Here is a 6,903-nt window from a genome sequence, read left to right as displayed (position 1 = left end):
ATATATAATGTGTCGCTCAAATCTTTCACTTGCTGGTTCATTAAGCTCTACGTTGCCTGCGAGAAAGCCAAGCATTTGCAGCTGAAAATAGACATCTTTGTTTGTGCAGTCTGCTTTGCTTTGTCTGAAAAAAATAGGTCTCTAGGCTATGACATAACAGTGTACCACAGAGAGCCTTCTGCCTTTCTTGCTGGTGTATTACAGAGAGCGGAGGGGGGAGGGGAGAAAGAGAATGGGGGAGGTGTAGTATGTACTCACAAACAAAAAGTACAGTTTTTGTTCTAATGCAACAAGATTTAAATGTGAAGACGTTCACACACGCACACAATGACTTCTCCCATGCTCTTTTCATATTGTAATTAAGGCAGCAATGTTGAAACAGCTAACTCCAAAATGTCAGTGGCCCCCAGAACTCCACTGAATATTCCCTCTGCAGCAGACTGATATTTCCCCACACTTCCCCAGTCTAAATGATACAAGGAGAGGTGTGTGACTACCAGTGCCCTTCCCCCACCCCTCACATCCCCATTGCTCCTCAGTGCTGTCTAGAAAGGTCATGTGACCCTCATCAGCTTCCCCCAGTTGGGGGAAGGGAGGCAGATTGAACCTGTTCTTTGTTAGGAGGTCAGTCCTGGCTGTACAGCAGGAAGCATTTCTACCGTACACTATGTAATAGAAGCGCAACACTGGGAAACATGAAACGATGAGGCATTTTGATTTCACTGGAGCAGTCTCCAAAAGCTGCACGTGTGTGTGTTTCTGTACCATTAGGAAGCGAGGACTCTCTAGCTTCACCAGACTGTAATCCTAGGTGGTTTTCAACGAAATGTGGCAGGGCTGGTAAGAGGATCAGCACTCTGGTCCCAGAGGATGATTGCTTTCTAGAAAACATGTCAGTAAAGTGAGAAAACTTCATCAAGCCCAAGAAGTCACCCTTCCTGGGGAGCTTGAGAAGGATTTCAGCTCAGAACTGGAAAGCAATGTGATACAGTTGGTTGCGGAGTCGAACTGAAATACTTTTCTTATCTTCTCAAATACGCTATCAATAAACACGGGCTTTAAATATGGCGTGAGCCGACGTGATGTTTTGCGGTCTGATTAAGAAGTTTGGGACGAGCTATTGTCTAAATACAAGATCACAATACCAGAGCGCTGTAACAATGCTTGTGTTTGAAGCTAACTATTTTTAGGCTGATTTTAGATGATGCAGTGACGATCATTTATATTATAGACCAGGGGTCTGCAAGCTGCGGCTCTGGGGCTACATGCGGCTCTTTAGTCTCTCATCTGTGGCCCTTTGAAGCCGTGACCAAAATTAACATGATTCTGTATTTAATTTTGTTTTCTTTGCACCCACGACGGAAAATACGAGTCTGAGCAGTTTTTTTTTTTTTTTTGGTCAATTTTCTGTAAATTTGTGAAAGATACTAATACAAGGAGCGAAACGTTGATTACATTTAGCAACGTCATTTATCCAACCTCAAGGCTTACAATGGGATCTTTCTCTCCAAAACAAACAAACAAATAAAATCAATCAATAACTTGTCCAACAAAATGGCAACATTTTCTGCATACTTTAAATTTACATTGTAGTACTACAAAGTGGTATACTATATTTTAAGTCAGGAACAGATTCATAGGCCTGCAGAGACTTGGTATAAATTATTTGTCCCTGCTTTTGGTCTCTCTTTTTTAGCCTAACATATAAAAATTCAGTATTTATTTTTAGTTTTATAATGTCAGCCCTACTGGCCAGAAAAGCCCTCCTCCAGCGACCTCTAAATGGCCCCTGGGCCACCAGTTGATAAGCAGGTTTTGTTGCTCTAGACATTTTATTTAGTGAGCGAAGTGGCAGAAATGTTTCTTTCGATCAAAAAGGTTGCAGACCCCTGTTATATGTCCTCACTTTTTCTCATAGGCAGGAACTGAAGCCAGCAGCACTGTGTTTGCAAAGCTGCCATGTTGTTTTCTGTAGCCATCGTTTGCGCTAGCTAGCCCATGTGAAGTACACAAACTATCTGAATCTTTTGAGCAGTTCTTCAACATGAATGATGGGAACAAAGACATTTGAGAGATACTCTTTTTTTTTTTTCCTCTTCACGTTTTCTCCTCAGATGCAGACACACATTCTCATCCTGACTTTTCACTGAGATGAAGAAAAACAGGCAAAAGGATGGAGCGTAACTGAAGTCTATAGTGAACAGGAGGAGGAGAGGTGGAGAAGTTGTGGTATGGCCATACATTGCACATCACTACACATGCACGTCTGTACATGGTGATGTAGGTTTATATGTAGTGACAGGTTGTACATAATGATGTAGGCCCTACAAAGTGATGCAGAGCTGTGTCATAATGTATCTGTTACATAGTGATGTAGGTGGTGGATAGTCATGTAATTCTACATAATAATGTAGGTTGTACGCAGTAATGTTAGTTCTATGTACTGTATGTGATATAGGCCATAGTAGTGTAGTAGTGTAGTGAAGACCGTCGTACATAGCGAAGTAGGTCACACATTGTCATAAAAGTCACATATAGTGATTCATTCATCCATCCATCCATTATCTTTACCCGTTTATTCCATTTTGGGTCACGGGGGTCGCTGGTGCCCATGTCCAGCAGTCACTGTGCGAGGGGCGGGGTACACCCTGGACGGGTCGCAAGTCCATCACAGGGCCACATAGAGACAAACGAGACAAACAACCATTCACTCTCTCACTCACACCTAGGGACAATTTTTAGAGTAACCAATCAGTCTAACATGCATGTTTTTGGTCTGTGGGAGGAAACCGGAGCACCCGGAGAAAACCCACGCATGCACGGAGAGAACATACAAACTCCACCCAGAAAGGCCCCTGGACCGGGGTTTGAACCAGGGACCTTCTCGCTGAGAGGCAGCAGCTCTACCAGTTGCGCCACCGTGCTGCCCGTGATTCATTCATTCAACCTTTATTTATATAAGTTAATCTCATTGAGCCTCTGGGATTTACAAGAAAGGTCTGATATTAACAAAGAGTGATGACAACAATAGACAATCATAAAGGATGCGTACAGACTGAGAAGAACAAGTGAAAGAAAATGGTATTAAAAATGAAACAAAAGAACCAGCTAGATTATAAGGAGATGTAGAAAACTAAAAACAGGAAAATGTCTGCATTGTTTTTTGCCAGGAACTTGGAAAATGTTTGAAGCCACTTAGAGAGGTCAAGCTCGAGAGCTTCAGATCTTTTTGCAAGATATTCCAGGAAACAGGAGCAGAGTAGGAGAAGGTCCTTTTGCCCAGTTCAGTCTGCACTGAGGGGACACTGCATGTAATAATGTTCTGAGAGTGCACATATAGTGACGTATGTTGTATATTGTAAGTACTGATGTAGGTCACACATTGTGATGCAATAGTGATGTATATTGTAAGTACTGATGTAGGCCGTGTTTAGTAATGAGGGTTGTATGTAGTAATGTAAACTAAACATAGTGATGTAGGTCGCATATTATAATAAAAGGTGTGCATAGCAATGTAGGATATACATAGTTATGTAGATCATATGTGGTGATGTAGGCCGTACGTTGGGATGTAAGTCATATAAAGTGATTGGTGTAGGTTGTAGGTTTAAGTAAAGGGGTGGGGCTTAAAACTTGGAACCAGCTGGCAGGGAAACTGGGTCCCATTCCAGCTTCAAGTTCTTGATTCTGGTTAGATATACAGTCTGTATAGTTAAAACTCATTGGCATCAAATGATGTATGTCAAACTCTGTTACAGCGAGACATACTTGTTCACATTTCTTTCTTTTTAAGTGTTGCAACTGCTGAGAATAAATTACACTTTTTATTTACCTACCTGAGTTTATGTTAACAGAGTGAGCTTCATAGTAGCTCTCCTTTGCTTTTATAGGTACACACAATTGTTTTTTTATTTTTTTATTGTTTTTTTACACAATTTAGTGCATTCAATCACCGATAAATAACCTGAAATTTATATTTTACATTGAAAATATTTTTTTAATTGAAAAGAACACAAAACGGCAAATCACGGCGCTAAGACAGCTATCAACTTTAAAGTCAAACTATGTTCAAATAAAGAAACAATGATTATGTTTTAAAACATAGAAATAATATAGTTTCTTTTGTCTGGAAAAAAAGAACCACAAGCTCTTACTGAAATTCACAATGTGACCAGCTGCTACGATATAATCATCATAACTCCTTTGTAATTGATAAACTGGAATAACACTCTCATCATGTAGCTGTTTTCACCAGAAATGGGGTTTACAGAGCAGTGGCTCTTTAAAAAGAGAGGGTGGAGACGCCGTTAGGAGTCATAAAACAGCCAAGGTGGGGTCTTGAAATAACGTAGGGAAATCAAATTAACTGACTGACAAATGCTCATTTAACTTTAACTGTTACAAACGGATAAAAACAATGGTCATTAAAGAGCAGAACCTTAAATAATGTTTCACAAGGCTCTTTGTTAAGTGACTTATTGACAAGGTTTGAAAACTTTAGCTAAATAGCTGAAGTCACACGTATCTGGAACTTTTGCTTTATGGGTCAAAAACATAAAAGTTTGGGAACCATTGCTCCAGATCAGCCAGATTATCATTCATGGGTCTGAACGTCAGAAATGATCAATATCTGCATGTCCTCGATGAAATGCGTTTGCATTGTTTTTTTTGTAATCTGACTATCATGCAGAGCTACCTGACATTTTGTGGAGCGTTTTTGTAATCTCAGTCTGCTAAGATGATTCAGGCACAAGTGACATTGCAGAATGCAGTAACACAGGTCTTTGAGCTCTTTTGGCCTGATACTGCTGCTATTTTAGTGTAGACTTTTAAAAACTTTTTAAACTTTTGAACCCTCGTATCATTTCAAACGTTCAGCGTCACATCACGCCACGTTGCTAGGTTTGCATTTATATAGTCATTTTTGTCAAGTTCCACTTTTCTTCCAATTTGACACACTACGTTTAATTTTGATTAAGTTCTTGTAGATTTTTTTGTGCTTTTTTTACTTTCTTGTGTCTACACTTGTTTGTCATAACCATTTCTTAAATATATTTACAACAGTGCAGTTTGCATCGGGAGATAAGTTTAATTTTGGGTGTTTTTTTTTTTGTTTGTTTCGTGTCTTGTTTGTCAGTATCTATCCTGTTTTTGTGGTAATTTCACCACATTTTGTTGATGTATTTTATCATTAAGGTGCGGGGAGTGGTGGAACAGTGGTTAGTGTTGGTGGACCTGTGATCGGAAGGTCGCTAGTTCAACTCCCACAATTGATAACATCAACATGTAGATGGGAAAGGTGAAACACCCACACCTGTCTCCACCCATATTTGTCCCACTCTGGGCCCTTGAGCAAGACCCCTGACCCCACAGCTGCTCCCCCGGGTGCCCTGGCAGCTCTCTGCTCCACACAGAGGGATGTGGTAGCTCAGTGGTCTGTAGTTGCATCGGGAAGGGCATCTGGTGTAAAATCAATTGCCAAGTCTTCATGCAAGTTTGTTGTGGCGACCTCTGAAGAAAGAGCAGCCGAAAGTTAATTTATTTTTTTTTCAGGTCATTTGGACGGTTTCATTTTTTTGCTGAGACGTTTCGTCCTTCATTCAAAGGACTTCTTCAGGCCCAGATGACCTGACTGAACATTGCTGGATTTGTAACCTGGATTATTGAGCATGAACTGTTCGTGTTTTGAACCTTTTTGGCATGACTGCCTCAGAGGAGTGACGGGGGAGAGGGCGGGCCCCAGAAACCATCTTACAAAAGCAAACTGTTTTTTTCCACTGTGTGTGGTATTTGTGGGACTCCAGTTTGTTTGTGGCTTCTCGGACTGAAGAAGTCCTTCAGATGAAGGCAGCGCGACAGCTCAGTGGTTAGCACTGTTGCCTCAAAACAGGTCCTAGGTTCAATCCCCGGTTGGACCTGGGGCCTTTCTGTGTGGAGTTTGCATGTTCTTCTCATGCTTGCGTGACTTTTCTCTGGGTACCTCCCACAGACCCAAAACATGCATGGCCTTCAGGCCTAGGCCTCCCTTGCAAAAAAGATCTAATCTCAATGGGATTTGCCTGGTTAAATAATGAAGGACGAAACGTCTCAGCAGAAAGATGTCCACATTTGTAACCTGGACTATTGAGCACAAACTGTTTTTTAATCATTATAATTTTATGTTTGCTTCTTAAATATCATAAATTAATATACTTATGTTTTGCTGCAGACACCTAAATGTCTAGAACAAGACGTTTTCTTCCCCAAAGCGTTTACTTGGATGACCCAATCAGTGATCTTCCTATGCTTCTGTGCAACAATTTACAACAACAAAAAACCCAAAAGCACCAGTTGTATTTATAGCACGGGATATGTAGTGCGCTTCTATTACGGGGTGTACGGTAACCAAAGGAATGTGTCACACTGATGTCAACTTGTTATTTACTTTCCAAATCTGAATGACTGAGCAAGGCGAAAGGAGAATTAATCAACCGCTGTGTGACCAGGCAGGCGAAAAATAGCAGTGTGGGGGAGGGGAGGTGGTTTAAAGCAGGCCAGAAAGGCAGCGCGCTGAACTGAACTGTACTCAGCAGTGTGCTTCAACCAGAAGATACCTCAATGATAAGACAATTAGGAGCGTCTTGAATCAGCAAACTGCACGTATAAGTATTATTTACTCGAATGAATGCGTTTTACGTGTCAGATATACGCTATATTTATACATTAGAGTGGCTGTGGGGGGAAGGGATAAACAGTATGCTAGTCGTAGGCGTTTACAAACTGTTTTTTTTTTTTTTTTTTTTTAGCTCGCATGCTAGCTTATGTTTTCGACAACTGTGAGATCTACGTGTAGCTCGGCTCTTCTAGGTCATTATTCCCGTGATTAAGTAATGCTCAGTTGTGTTTTGAGTATTCAGGTTTAAG

This window comes from Nematolebias whitei, chromosome 13 (genome assembly GCF_014905685.2).
Source record: "Nematolebias whitei isolate Nwh7 chromosome 13, NemWhi1, whole genome shotgun sequence".
NCBI lineage: Eukaryota > Metazoa > Chordata > Actinopteri > Cyprinodontiformes > Rivulidae > Nematolebias > Nematolebias whitei.
The sequence above is the reverse complement of the archived record's forward strand: the minus strand, read 5'-3'. Positions refer to the sequence as shown.